Consider the following 15401-nt stretch of genomic DNA (forward strand, 5'->3'; position numbering starts at 1 on the left):
AGTCATTCTAATAGAAGCCCTGTCTTCTAATCATGTTTCTGTCCTCTGTACCATTAGGGACCACCAGTGGCAACTTTCCACCCAAATTGTTCCACCAAGAAATCTTGGAACACTTTCTCCAATTTATAATATTAGCTTTGTTTCAATCCAAAATAGTGTGTGGTGGCGTGAGATACTCCTAAAGACTATTAAGCATTGTAAAATCATTATCTTCTTCATCTGAAGACATCCATAATATTTCTCATTGTTAGTAATTAGACAAGCCCTGCTACTGTGTAAATGAGCTTTCATCTTTGTTTACCATGGGTCTGCCTGAAAAATGTCAAAGAACACTCAATAAAACTTTCCATGTCCTTTAATTTTATCTTCATTATCACTTGTGATGAAGCAAGAGCATGGTTCCTTCCTTTCTAGCAATCTTGCATTCAACAAATATTTGCTGAGTTCCCTTTGTACCAGGAACTTTTCTAGATGCTGGGGATACAGCAGTGAACAAAGCAGACATAAATGCTTGCATTTAGAATCCTAAAAATTTGGGAGTGGATCAGGCAATAGAAAGTACATAATTGAAATAGGTAATATTTCAAATGCAAAGTATTATAAACAATAAAGCAGGGAAAGAGGTTACAACCTTAAGTAGTGGGGACAGGGAAAGCTTCAGTGAGAAGGTGATGCTTGAGTAAAAGTTGATGGCAAACCCTGCAGAAACCTCTGTAACTGTGTTGCAGGCAGAGGAAACAAGTGTACACGCTTTGATGTAGGACCGTCTATGTCATGAGTGAAGAGCGGTAAAGCGCCAGGGTGGCTGGTGGAGAGAGTGAATAAGAACATGGTGTAAGATGAGGTTAGGACTATATTGTGTAGAACCTTATATGCCACTTTAAAGATTTTGGGTTTTGTTCTAGACAGGAAACCATTGGAAGGCCTTGAGAAGAGAAGTGATGTGATAGGACCTACTCTATCTTCTATGCAGTGCATAGACTTGGGGCCAAGGGTAGATTCAGAAAGACTAGTTTAGAGACTATTATAGTAATCCAAGCAAGAGATAATGGTGGCTTGAATCAGGCTGGTACCCAACGGAAACATGAATCCAGCCAAGCTGAAGGAATACCTTTTATGTGAACATTCTGATAATGTATTGGATGCTATGGTTGTTTTTAAGACTTATTTTCCACATGCTGGAATATTACCAGTGTTTGGATTTCACCAAATACAAAAGGCTGTGCTGGAGGAATCTGTATCATGCATGCTGAAATTCTAAGTGAAAGAAGCTATATCACTAATAGAATCTTGAATTCACATACTCTGGAAAATGTGACATCTATAGCTTATAACTGAGGAATAAACCTAAAATGTGGTGCCTCAGTCAGATGACACAATCCATCAACATTACTGAGGATATTTCTCCTAACATTTAGTAGCCAATAATGTAAATATTCATAGGTTCCATGGCCATTCACAGCAGACTGATGAAACAACCAAATGAAGCCATCTCCAGGTTTTCATCTGTTTTGTGCATGGCTATTCCATCAAAGAATTACTATATTATGAGCCCCTTTCAGAAACTACAAAGGCCTTTGACATGTTCAAATGATGAAAATTGTATTTGCCAAGCATAACATTATTAGAAGAAAAAAAAACCTTGGTGTTCTTTACTCAGATGGCAGCACTGTGATGCTTGATCACACATCTGATTTTTGCTATTTTGGTAAATAAATAAACTCCTGTTTTCACATCAGCAAGCACTGGTGTTAGTCCCTGCCAGCAGGCTTGAAAGAAATATTGTCCAAGGTCACAAGCATCACCTTCTCTTCAGAACCACTTTTATAAGAAGTTTCATTAAGAAGTGGGAACAGAATGTGAAGTTTTTCTCCTTACATAAAAGATCTCTGATTTTCTACCAAACGTCTTGAAACATGAAACTGCATTTCAGGCATAAACTTCAGTTAAGAACAAAGTTCCCTTGGGTAATAGTTTGATAGACATGCCTTCATGCATTAACTTATTTAACAGATGTTTTAAGTCCATAGTATTCAAAATTAGGGTATACAACAATTTTTCAAGGAATGTGAGGGCATGTTGGAATTTAATGGATAAAAATTCTTAAAATTTCAGCATCCTGTTAAACTTCTCTCTAGAAGTAATCTGCCTGAGAATGTATTTCAGATTATTTCTCCTTCTTCACTTATTCCTTCATTACTGCTTTTGTCCACTGAAAAGAAGATATAGTTCTCATCCACTCAAAATTTAATATGTTGCATTTCCCAAGGTGCAAAACGTCTAAGATATGAAATATGATGATTTTGAGAAAGGCAGTAATTCTAATAAACAGGAAACAAATTATTTTGCAAGTCAGATAGTTTTCAATTATTAGTTTTTAATAAAGTTGAACAGGACCTAATTAACTCTCAGTTGCTAGATCATTAAATATACTGTTTGATGACAGACAGTGAATTTAAGAGGATAACTTGGAAGGATTTCAGAGACTTGAGCAACATTACTACTATTCAATCTTATCTACATATGTATATAAATAAGTTTTCTAGATCTTATTAAAATTGGTAAATAAGAATAGAATAGGTGGAAAACCCTCTCTCATTTTAAGAGGTAATACTCATTCAAAGATAGATGAACTAACAGAAAAATGTGATTTATCTCATTAAATGATGCAATTCCAATAAAAATAATTTGATCCCTAATAATTATCTATCAAAATTTGTAGTGAATTTATATTGTTTCAAGAATCAATTTTATGTACTACCTGTAATTGTGATTATTAAAACTAGAAGAAATTTTAAATACTGAAAGCTTATAGCGATAAGAAATAAATTCTAAAAATGCATTCACATTTTATATAGAGAAATAAAATTGAGTAATCAATAAAAGACTTTTATGCATAAAAATTACAATAAATTCAGATAGAATTCTATAAAGTAAAATGTCAAGTTTCTCATCTGTTCATTCATATGTCCACCTTTATTCTAAATCTTTCAGCATTTTTATCAGTTATTTTCACCTCTCTCTTGGAAAATTCCAGCCTCTGGGCCATCCTGGAGTCTGTTTCTATTGATTGTTTCCTCTCTTGGTCATGAGTCACATTTTTTTTGCTTTTCTCTGTGCATTATAATTTGGGGGGAGAATGTTTTGTGTAAGAGATCAGTAGAAACTGAAGAAAATTAAATTTCTTCCAAAAAGTAAAACATTCCTTTTTCTAGAGTAGGAACCTAGGCAATCTGAACCATATTTGAATACTCAGGGCTTTTTTGCACTGGTGGTTTTACTTGGTTCACCACTGTTTTCAAATATTTTGAGGATATGATCAACTTTTCTTTCAACAGAGCCTGGTATCAGAGCATTGGAAAGATTCCAGAGACTTTCCTGGGTTTTAGAGTTCAGCTGCCAAATTTTGGAACTGTGGGTGATATCTGCCCGCTTACGGCCCAGCTGGCATGATTTTGAGTCCCTGGAGTGTTTTCTTTGCTATCTCACTCTCCCCTTGCTTTCTGCACTTGGGGAGACATCTTTAAGTCTAATGGTCCCTTTCCTAGCTTTTGAAGTGCTGCTGCCTTACTGCCCTATGCTCTCTGAAGACCTGGAATGTCCTGGAAGGGTTTCTCTTAGCAGTTGAAAGCTTAGAGTGCCTCTCTCAACTCTCCTGCTGTGTGCCCCCCAACACTCCTCACCTTTTGAAGGGGATTTGACTTTGGGTGAATACCTTAAAGAAAAACTCTTTCTCAGCTTTTCTTCTCTCGTCCCCTTACTTTGGGCAAATTACCCCTCATACCGTGACCTACGTAAGACTTGTGAGTGAAAGTTGGCAGGTAGATGCATGGTCACAGGGTCATGGGATTCCTGGGGATGCCATCCATCATCCATCAAGCCAGCTCACACAGGGCTGTTCAATAGTTGTTAAGTGTTGGGCTAGCTTCTTTCTACCCCCATCTGTGGGAGGAGCCATAGGTCTTTCCTCTTCCCTGAAAGGTTTGCCACGTTCTCGAGCTTCGTTTACCTAGACATCTTTATAACTGATCTGGCTTTTTTGTAGCCTATTTTATTATCTATTTATTTATTTTAACTGTTTGCTTGTTAGGGTGGGAGTGATGATCTTTTGCTACTTTCTGCATCCAAACCAAAAGTCCTGTTCAAATATGTATTAAAACTGATGATTGTGGTTATCAAATCATTTGGCATTTAGATTCTATTAGTTTCACCTAAAACTGATATTTCAATTTGATTTTAAAATATTTATATGAACAATATGTCAAGAATTATATCCTTCAGAACTATTTAAGCCTATGATGAAAAATTTTAGATGTCAACTTAAAAATACGTAAGGGAATATATAGTTCTTCATTATTCTATTGGGAGTACATGACTGAGCTCAGGAATAATGGTAAATGTAATCTTTTTATTCTTTCTTGATTAGGGCAGTGTGGGTGACTGGCTTTGCTTTGCTTCACACTGTGGATCTTCTGGGCTCAGCTCCAATCCCCTTTCTGCAGGCTGGAGTGGAACAGAGGGTTCAAGACCTTGTCAGCTTCTCACTAGACAGAAATTGCAGGCATTTTGACTAATCTAGAACTCTTTTAAAGAACAGATCTTAGAAGCTAACACATTAATTTTGTAATTTTCATCTTAAAGATGTATAATTTTAAATATCCCTGATTTAGATAAAGCTAAGTTTCAATTTCCAACTCAAATATAATCCATTTTAGAATTCAGAATTGCTCCTGGGAAAAAGAAATTGTTACAGCAAATTTTGTTTTACTAAGTCAGCAGTGTGAAATATTCTGATCCAAAATAAACACTGTCTGACATATAGTGCAGGAAATATCTTTACATTTTTAGTATATCACCTATAATACAATATTTACTCAATTTTCTGTTAAAACCAAAGTTTTTATTACATAACATTTAATGCAACCAGATTTTAAAAGTTATAAAACCGCTTTTTATTACCCAAACAAAGAAGAAAGGTAAGAACTTTTAGAAAGGTTGCTGACTTTGCCATTTGATAATGAACAGCAATTTAGCAGAATTATTTGCAAGTAAATTTTGGCTATATTGCTTATCGTTTTTTTAGAATGCTTCACATGGTGCCAAATGACTAGACAGTCCACAGTAGAAAAAGTTATTACTTTTTTTAGTCTTTATTAATTGAAGACATAATTATTTGGGATGAAAATAGAATAAAATTTTTCTTTTTTTAATACCAGTTGTTTACAATGTAAATTAGTTATGTAACCATAATTAATGGAGAATTAAAAACTAACTTAAATGAAATAGTTTTTAATCCTCAAACACTTTAGAGGTAACCAGACAAACAATTACAATGCTCAACTATAAATGTTTTGTTTTTTTCAGTAAAGCAAATTATTCTATGCCAACCGCTGTGCCAGGCCCTTTACAAGATCACTCTTACTTGACCCTCATAACACCCTATGAAATAGGCTTCCTTTTATCTACATTCTGGAGATGAGAACGCTGAGTTTAGAGGGGTCAGGCAACTTGTCTAAGGCATAACTAGTAAGTTGCATAGCAAGGGTTTAAACTCAGACTTAATTTCAATATACTTAACTGTACTCCTTCTCCAGTGTATTTTATGTATTGAGTAGTCACATTCTAAGACGCCTAGTATTAAATGTTGTTCTTGACATACATATATTTTAATTAGTTATTTCTGCAAAGTCATAAAACACTCCAAAACTCAATGCTTTCAACAATCAGCATCTATTTTTCTTGATCATAGGAGCGTGGGAAAGCCAGGGAGACCCTATTTCAAGTTGCTGGTCAGCTGGGCTTGGCTTCAGGCTTAGAATTGGGTTCACATCTGCTCTATGTGTCACCATGTTCTTCTTGGACCAGCATCTCCCTAAGGCATGTTCTTCTGATGGCAAATCACAAGAGGGCAAGCGGACAATCCAAACCATACAGCCTTGTTTAATATTTCTTGTATCACAGTCCATTAACCAAAGGAAATCACAGGACCAAGTCCCAAGTCACTGGGGCAGGGAAGTATATGTCATCTGGGAGAGAAAGAAGGGAGAATGAAGAGAATATGTCTAACACAGATTCAGTCTATCACATATTACTTGGACAATGCTATAGATTGAATGTTTTCCTTTGTTATCAATACTGCACATGCTTAATCTGCACAATGTCAGTGTGTACATATATCTCAGATCTATATAGAATAGAAACAGAGGCATATTATAAATTATCAAGTAGTGTTTTTGTTTTTATGGATAATATTTGAATGTTGATAGTAATTTTTAAATTAAAAAAACGAGTTTCTATTATTTGGAGGAATAACTCTAATAAGGCTTAAAATTATTTTAAAACAAGATAGGTTACTTAGTAACAAACATACACAAATATAAAAATTAAATTGTATTGGCTAGGCGCGGTGGCTCATGCCTGTAATCCCAGCACTTTGGGAGGCTGGGGTGGGCAGATCACCTGAGGTCGGGAGTTCGAGACCAGCCTGACCAACATGGAGAAACCCTGTCTCTACCAAAAATACAAAATTAGCCAGGTGTGATGGCGCACGCCTGTAATCCCAGCTACTTGGAAGGCTGAGGCAGGAGAATCGCTTGAACCCAGAGGGCAGAGGTTGCGGTGAGCCGAGATCGTGACATTGCACTCCAGCCGGGGCGACAATAGGGAAACTCAGTCTCAAATAAAAAAAAAAAAAAAAAAAAAATTTAACTTGTATCTTGGTTTCTAATACCATCCCCCAGTAAAGGAAAAAAGTATGAAAACAGTGGAGAAACCTGACAAACACTACCTCAACTAGTTGATCAAAGTTAATATAAACAGCAGTGAGTCATATTGGGGGTATTTACTCTTAACATGATGAGACAAAGTGGCACTTCAGGTCTGTTGATCTTTCGCCCCAAACACACAATCCCAGTCTAATCATGAGATAAACATCAGACACATCCCAATTGAGAGACATTTGACAAAATACTTGACTAGTACTTTTCAAAACTGTCAAGGTCCTCAATAGCAAGGAAAGTCTAAGAAACTGTCACAGCCAAGAGGAGCCTAAATAAACATGGTAACTAAATGTAAACTGGTATCTTGGATAGAATTCTGGAATAGAAAAAGTTCATTAACTAAAAGCTAAGAAAATCTGAATGAAGTATACACTATAGCTAATAGGAATGTGTCCTTACTGGTTTATAAATTGTGACAAACCTATCATACTAATATTAAGATGTTAATAGTAGGGAAACTGGGTATGGGAGTTATGGGAACTCTGTACTGTCTTCACAATTTTTCTGTAAATATAGAACTATTCTAAAATAAAAGTTTTACTTAAGAAAAATGTTGGCTGGGCACGGTGGCACACGCCTGTAATCCCAGCACTTTGGGAGGCTGAGGCGGGTTCAAGACCAGCCTGACCAAGATGGTGAAACCCCATCTGTACTAAAAATTCAAAAATTAGCTGGGCGTAGTGGTAGGTGCCTGTAATCCCAGCTACTGGGGAGGCTGAGGCAGAGAATTGCTTGAACCCGGGAGGCGGAGGTTGCAGTGAGCCAAGATCGTGCCACTGCACTCCAGCCTGGGCGACAGAGCAAGATTCTGTCTCAAAAACAAACAAACAAAAAAAACAAACAAAAAAAAAAAGAAAAATGCTAAGTTGTAGTGACATAAAGAAATTAAAAGCCAAAGCCAAATACTAGAAAAAACTTTTTAAAGAAAGAAAATTGCATTGATACTAAATATTTGTGGCACTTTGGGAAACCAATCAACGCTAAAAACGATATGACTATTGTTATCTTAGTCTCATTGTGATCATTAATATTTGACCTTTAAACATTTAGAGCTGGGCATCCTGAAGGAATTGCCCTAGGACTCCCCAAGGCAGAGCCAGGAAGGTTCAAATGTTAGTCTTAATGGAAGAGAAGCTCAGATTTTTTTGACAGCAGTGTCTGTCTCTCTCTCACTCACTCACTCATTCACTCACACCCTCCCGCTCATTTGTGAGGTACCACCCATCCTCACTGTGGTTTCTGTTCTCTCCTACTGCTTCTGAGTCCTTACATCTCACCCTCACCTACTTTATTCTCCCTGATGGCACTTCTGGCAAAAGAAATCTGTATGTATTACTTGGTGCTTCTCAGACAGGAGTGCGGACAGGAAAGGGCTAAGAGGAGGGCCTGAGCCTGAGGATGTGTCTTGGAACGTCCCAGGGGCACTAAGAGAAAGCTGGCCAAGAACATTTGACAACTTCTCCAAAACCATTAATAGTATGGAATGAATGAAAAACTCCATTAGTTGGCTGGGTGCGTTCGCTCATGCCTGTAATCTCAGCAGTTTGGGAGGCTGAAGGGGGCAGATCATTTGAGGTCAGGAGTTCGAGACCAGCCTGGCCAATAGAGGGAAACCCTGTCTCTACTAAAAATACAAAAATTAGCTGGGCATGGTGGCATGCACCTGTAGTCCCAGCTACTTGGGAGGCTGAGGCCGGAGAATTGCGTGAACCTGGGAGAGGAGGTTGTGTCAAGATCGTGCCACTGCACTCCAGCCTGGGCAAGAGAATGGGACTCTGTCTCAGAAAAAAAAAGAAAAAAGAAAAACCCCATTAGTTGCATCAGAAACAATGAGGAATAAACACCCTTTCAGATTTTTCTTTTTTTCCTAAAAAAAAAAAAAAAAGCAATACAACATTCAGTGAAAGATTTGGAAGGATTTTGCTGTAGCCGAAACGGCTCCCAGTAGCACTCCTCCCTTTCTCTGTCCTATATTTTACTGTTTCTCTTGAGAGAAATCATGACATCCCATTTCTGGTTCATATGGTTTAGGAAAAAAAATGAAAGCATATTGTCAGTCATATAATTGATATACAGTGCTTCTTGACATGCCTATTTTTAATTAAAACACATTTTAATTAAAAAAAGAGAGCAGTTTTAAGAAGAGAAGCTTTCTGCCAGATGGTGATTCCTAATTTACCTCAAATGTGCTGGGAGCCGCATGATTCATTTTGGATTAGCCTGATTTAGTGCATCGTAGAGAATAATAATTTTGTTATGAAAAATAATCACCCACAGCACCCCCTTTAGGTGAGGGAAATAGGTGTGTGTGGGTGTGTTCAGTAGCATTAGTGGGTGTGTCTTACAGATATTCACCTGGGAATTCTAATGGCATAAACAAGACTTTTTTGTAAAACGTTAATGCATGCACTCTCAAGAAAGAAATAGACTAGTGTTTCCTCATTAATAAATAAAACCTGGGGGATATCAGTTTCAGGTTTGCAAATGCAAGATGACATTTGAGTGCCAGGCGTCAGGGCCAAGAAATACTGCCAGACAAGGGTCCACTCATAGTGGCAGTCATGACTTCCAATGAATCTGAGTGGGAGGAATTACACTGTGCCTCCCTTATTTTTTTCTGCAGCTTCACATCTCACTGGCTTCATGACCAGACCTGAATTTCTCACCAACTCTGTCCTCCACAAATATATGTGCTTCATATGTTCCACATCTATAGATGACAGTAAGTGTGCATTGTACCATACCATAGTACTGTAGGAAGTACACCAGTACGTATGGTTCTACATTTATAGACCACAGTAGGAGAAAACAAGGTGCACCAAAGGGTAGCAGTTGTTCAGAAGACTTTCTTCTTGTTGAGCAGAGTGAAACTGTCACTGAAGTATTCCAGATCATAATCTCAGCATGTATTTAAACCCAACCTTAATTATCAAAGTCTTACATTTCAGAGAAAAAAACAAACTAGTATTCCCTGGATGTGTCACTGGGTGAACTACTTAATCTCTGTGAGTTAATTTGTCCAACTGTGGAAAGAAATGATAATACCTGTCTACCACACTAGTTGTAAGGAATGAGTGGAATAAGGGCTACTAAAGCATTTTGTAATGGTCAGAATGTGAAATACTTTATTAATAGTGACTTCAGAAACTTTTTTTTTAGTTCTACTGGATTTGAACATTCTATGGTCTGAATAAAAGACAGTGGCATTGATGTTTTAAAATATCTCTTCTGAAACTCAGGAGAAATGAGGCAAAAGAGAAAATACTCCAGGTTTTTTGGACCTCTAATGAGCCAACATAGTTATTTTTAATCAAGCTTCAGCGTCTATAATTTTAGTCATTTACAAGAAGCTCACAATTTCCTTTTTTTGTCCAGATTCAATTCCTGAGTTATGACTGGTGTTAAAATAGCCCTACAAAGGAGAGAAGGCATTGTCAAGAACAGTCATGCCTTTCAAAAAAAGATGTCATTTTATTCACAATCCTGGTATGAAATCTATCCCAATTTGAAAAGAGGAAATTATTCAACAGATTCAGTGAGAAGATTGTGCTTTATGGTGTCTTTTAAGAATGTTTCACTGTTTAAACACTGAGTTTCTGACCACAAGTTTAAGAAATGACAGGCTCAGCATACAGTATTCATTTTTAGAATTTTTTGTAATGTAGTGAAATGAAATTGATTTGACAAGTTGTAAAAACTTAACAAATTTTAGACTCAATGCTCTTTAATAATAATAAAACTTTAATCCTCTTGTAACTCAGACTTATTTGTGACACGCACCTTGTATTTTTCATTCAGTATTGAATGTAGCAAAGATACCACATACCTGCCATCAGAGAACTTATCAATGATGGAAATTAGGGTGAGGAAGTGTAGTAAGAAAGTTAAGTATCTTTAGAAGTCAGATATTTGACAGATGTCATATAAATCTTGAGGTTAGTTAATGTTAACCTTACCGAACACAGTTGTACTTCTAAATATTAAAGCATATTTACACAAAGAGTATAAAGACATGGCTCATTACTTTGCCAAAATGCAGTTGATATGACACGGCTGTAATTTATCTATCTAACTCCTACTTTTTATATTAGTTTACTTTGCATTGGCATGATTTCTAAACTGTTTAGATCTTTAAAATTTGCATTTCAAAGTAGCTATAAAATATGTATTCCATTGCAAAACATTAGCATAAAGCGATTCGATATTATATATTCTGTCGGAAATGCCAGGAAGAATTCCACAACTATTGCATTTCCATCTGGCAGCATCTTCCTACACTGAATATTTGCATAAATATTTCAGCAATAAAGTAAAATTATGAAACATAAACTCTTTAGGTTATATTCCAAATTGATAACCTCTTCAAAATTTAATAAGCAAAGGAACTATGCAATTGCAAGGAAATTACTATAGTGCTTTCCACCTATTTTGAACTGTCCTGGGGAAATAGTTATTTCTTCAATACATATTTTACTCATATCTTACTATTTCTGTCCATAAGGAATGAGTATTCAGTGGTTGAAAAAATGAATTTCTACTCAACATAGGTATGAATGTTTAAGTAGTCTGGCTGAGTTTTCCAGAACATTATTCATCTTGAATGAAAGAGCTATGGGCTGAGTTAATGACAGGTGACTGTCATAGAATTGGGATATTATAGAGCAAGAATCTTCTATTTTATTTAAATGAATGCCATCTTTTTTAGTGCAAAGATAACATTCATCCTCAGAGCTACAATTTTCAGATTGGTGATGATTGGTATGCTAACCAAATTTCCAGAAGCTCATTGATTTTTACCAGTGATATGAGACAGCATCTTTATTTTCACCCATGTCATGCAAGGGGTGTTCATAGTTTCACATGTATGTGAGGATAGATATTAGAGAGCTACTTTATATGCTACTTTATTTAATAAGCTAACTCTTTATACATTAATAAGTAGCTTAGAGTTCCACAATGGAATTAGAACAGGATTTGAATTTGGCTCTGCCTCTTATTAATTCTGTGTGCAATTTTCTTAAAACCTTTTTAATCCATTTACACATCTTAGAAGAGTGGTAGCAATCATGCCAATCATTATTCTCTGAATTCAGGGAGAAAATGTATGTCAAAACCTCACCCCACTGCCTAACATGGGTAAAGGTTCAGAAAATATAAGGTGTCCCTACTAAAATCTGTTCTTAATTTTTATTATAATTGTGATTACTAATCTGCCCAAACTTTACTAAATAACTTCCATCAAATACAGTTCTTATGTGTGACATGATAGAGAAAGTGACAACCTGGAAGTCAGGGCACCTGGATTGTATCTAAGGTTCATCACCTCTAGGGTCTTCAGGTCAGGGTTTGCATCTCTGAACCTCATGTTCCTTATATTTAAATAGAGGATTAAGCTTAAAGATGATAGTCAAAATTCCTTCCAGTTCGAACTTTCTAGAAAATGAATTCTTCCATAGCTAAACAGTGGTGTTGGAAGCTTAAACTTTGAGGCTCTATCAAAACATTTTAGCCACCTTACCTCTTCAACTCTGTGAGGTGGGTCAGTATTTGGTGAGCACTGGTTCTACATCTGTCATTGTGTAAATAATCTATAAAATAGTGCTTAGCTCTCAAGGTGTAAGGAGGTTTTCAGATTGCTGAAAATCCACAGGAATGCTGGGTACATTTCATGGTGGCTCAATAGCTGATATTTGTTAAGCACTTTGTGCTTAGCTCCTAGATTTTTTACACATATTATTGTATTTAATATCATCTGATTTTAGTTTCACAATAACTCTGCAGTTAGAAAACTGAAACTCAGAGAAACAAGAAAGTGGGAAAGTTGAGGTTAAAAACCCAGCTCCTTTTGACCTCAAAGCCCACATTCATTCCATCACTGTACAATATCTCATGTGGCATAGGCTTAATTATTGGTTATTTAAATGAATTTTTGAACTTTTTGGTGAAAATTTTTATGCAAAAAATAAGAGATTGTATAGTAAAAAAGGGTTTGTGTTGTAAATATGCTAAAATTTGAAATTGAGGCTATTAAACTTGACAGGCTGAAAATCACCAGAAAATGTTTTGATTTTTTTCCTCTGTTTTAATTAGAAATGATGATGATAAAATAGGAATTGGAGTAAACAGGTCTTTTCCTTTAAATGAACTTGATATTTTTAATATTTATTTTTGAAAAGGGATAGTAAGACTACCTGATGCTTTTTTTAAATAAATTTTATTATGTATATTTAAGGTATACAAAATGATGTTATAAGATACAAATATACAGCAAAATGGTTACTATACAGGAACAAATTAAGGTATCCATCATCTCACATAGTTACTCATTTTTTTCCCCTGGTGGCAAGAGCAGCAATAATCTACCCATTTAGCAAAATCCTGAATACAATGCACTATTATTAACTATAGCCCTCATGTAGTACATTGCATCTTTTGACTTATTCATCCTGATGTTTTTAAGCTGGAATCTGTTGGGAAAAAATTGATGAATACTTCTAAGATTTTTTTCATTTAAAAAAAAAACCCCAAATCTGTAAACTGTGCTACTGTCAATAGAGATTAAGAGAAATTACCTAATATAAATATATACAAATTTAAAAAATATATCTGCACAGTATTTTGAAATTCATTCTCTGGGTAAGAAAAGCATCATGTCAGCTCTTTAGAGACCCAAGATTCTCAGACTACCAATGGAGGAACTAATGTATCAATTTTTGCCTTGAACAGTTCCTGACACCTTCATGCTCTTACAGTTCTGTAGAGCTGAGGATATACAAATTTGTGATGATTATGCTTTCAATTTGCCTATGGTTTCCCAGGCAATATTGCAGTGTCCCAGTATATCAGCTGTGCAGGTATGAATATGCCTGTTTTGCAGATGAGGAAGACAGTGTTCAGAGAGGTGAAGTGACTTACTCAAATTCTTGAGGGTGGAATCAGACTCAGATCTCTCAAAGTCAACTCCAGTCATTTCCCAATACCTCCCACTTATTCTTGCAATAATCCAACACATAATTACTTATGTTTCTGTGTTTTCAATGAGTCGGGGGAAAATGGTCAACATTGTGTGTCCTTAATAGCACAGTTACCACATAGTAACTGCAGGACTTTTTAGTGCTACCAGTTTTTTTATTTTAATATTTCTATTTAAAATGTTTATCTTATTTTAAAATTTTTATTTTAGTGCTGCTTCTGTAAGAATCCATGCATTCCATGGCATACATTAATAAGTACAAGATCAAATTGCAAGATAAGTTCTTGCATCGATTGTGTTTTAATATTTCTCATTGGGTTAGTCCTAGTTTATGGTACGGTGAGTGCACAGCAAGATGGGTAGATAAATCATAGACCATAGGAGCTGGAGAAACCTTAGTTTGTCAAACCTCTTGCTATAACAAGTAGGAAACTGAGACCTCAAATATGAAGGGAGAGGTGACAGGTTACACAGCTTGTCTAGGGCAGAGTGAGGCAAGAACTCATTCATTATCCCTAACAGTGTGGAAAATGCAGATCACCACCAGTATATTGAACAATTTGGGGTGCTACTGAGATGAAAATTTTTTTAATGTACTGGTATATTTATGCATTTTTAAAATTCTTACTGTAGAAAAACACATGGAAGAATAAAACGTGTTTTTTCGTAGTTGGCCAAACCCTGCTTCATCTGGGTTTCGGCAGCCCCATTGCTTATGGGGTCATTATGGGACCTTGTGCTTCTGCACTGGGGCATGGAACTGTAGCAGGCATCACGATGATCACACCTCCAATATGTTTTGGGGCATACCCAGGAGTCCCAGGTTCTTACAGCTCCTTATCTGCTCTATTTCCCACCATGCTCATAGACTTCATTCAGCTCCTTAAATATACCACATGTTCTCTTGCCCCAGGCCCTCTGCCTATGCGATTTTCACTGCCTGTAATCCTCTTACATAGGTAGGCTCTTTTCTTTTTTTAACTTTTTATTTTGACATAATTGTAGATTCACATGCAGCTGTAAGAAATAGGTGATAGAGAAACCTTGCATATCCTTTACCTAATTTCCTTCAATGGTAACATCTTGCATAACTATAGCACAAAATCACAACCAGGAAACTGACAGCATTATAATCCAGCAACTTTAATCGGATTTCACCAATTTTACAAACTGTGTGTGTGTGTGTGATGCAATTTTATCATCTAGACTTGTATAACCACCATGATAAAGATACAGAACCATTCCATTACAAGGCTCTCTCATGATACTCTTTGTAGTTATAGTCACATCCCCCCTTTTCTCCCTCCCAAAAGCCTGGAACCACAAATCTTTTTCCTATTTCTATAATTTTTTTAGGAGATGAATATTTCAATAGCTTTTTTTTTTTACTTTAACAGGTATTGGGAAAAATTAGCCCTCTAAAACCGTGATTTCAGAGATATTGCTTGAGATCAAAATAACTTGGATATTTAAGTTTTTAAAAAGAAGTCAGTTTAAAGAAACATAGTAAACAATAATTCAGGAGATACACAGCTTTGATGAAAATTGTGAAGGTGGTAGATGATGCGTTTGGGGGACAACAGATTTGAACAGGATAGAATAAATGGTTAAGGGGAGGAAGACCACCTGTTCAACCCTTTTTCATGCTA

At 36.0% G+C, this 15401-nt stretch overlaps 1 protein-coding gene across 1 annotated transcript in view; it reads left to right on the top strand.

The window, feature by feature from the left end:
• Positions 1-15401, top strand: part of LOC100602238 (schwannomin-interacting protein 1) — a 592588-nt gene that overhangs the window by 61991 nt on the left and 515196 nt on the right. The gene's annotated exons all lie outside the window — the stretch shown is intronic.

The sequence above is a fragment of the Nomascus leucogenys genome, chromosome 11, assembly GCF_006542625.1.
Source record: "Nomascus leucogenys isolate Asia chromosome 11, Asia_NLE_v1, whole genome shotgun sequence".
Classification (NCBI taxonomy): domain Eukaryota; kingdom Metazoa; phylum Chordata; class Mammalia; order Primates; family Hylobatidae; genus Nomascus; species Nomascus leucogenys.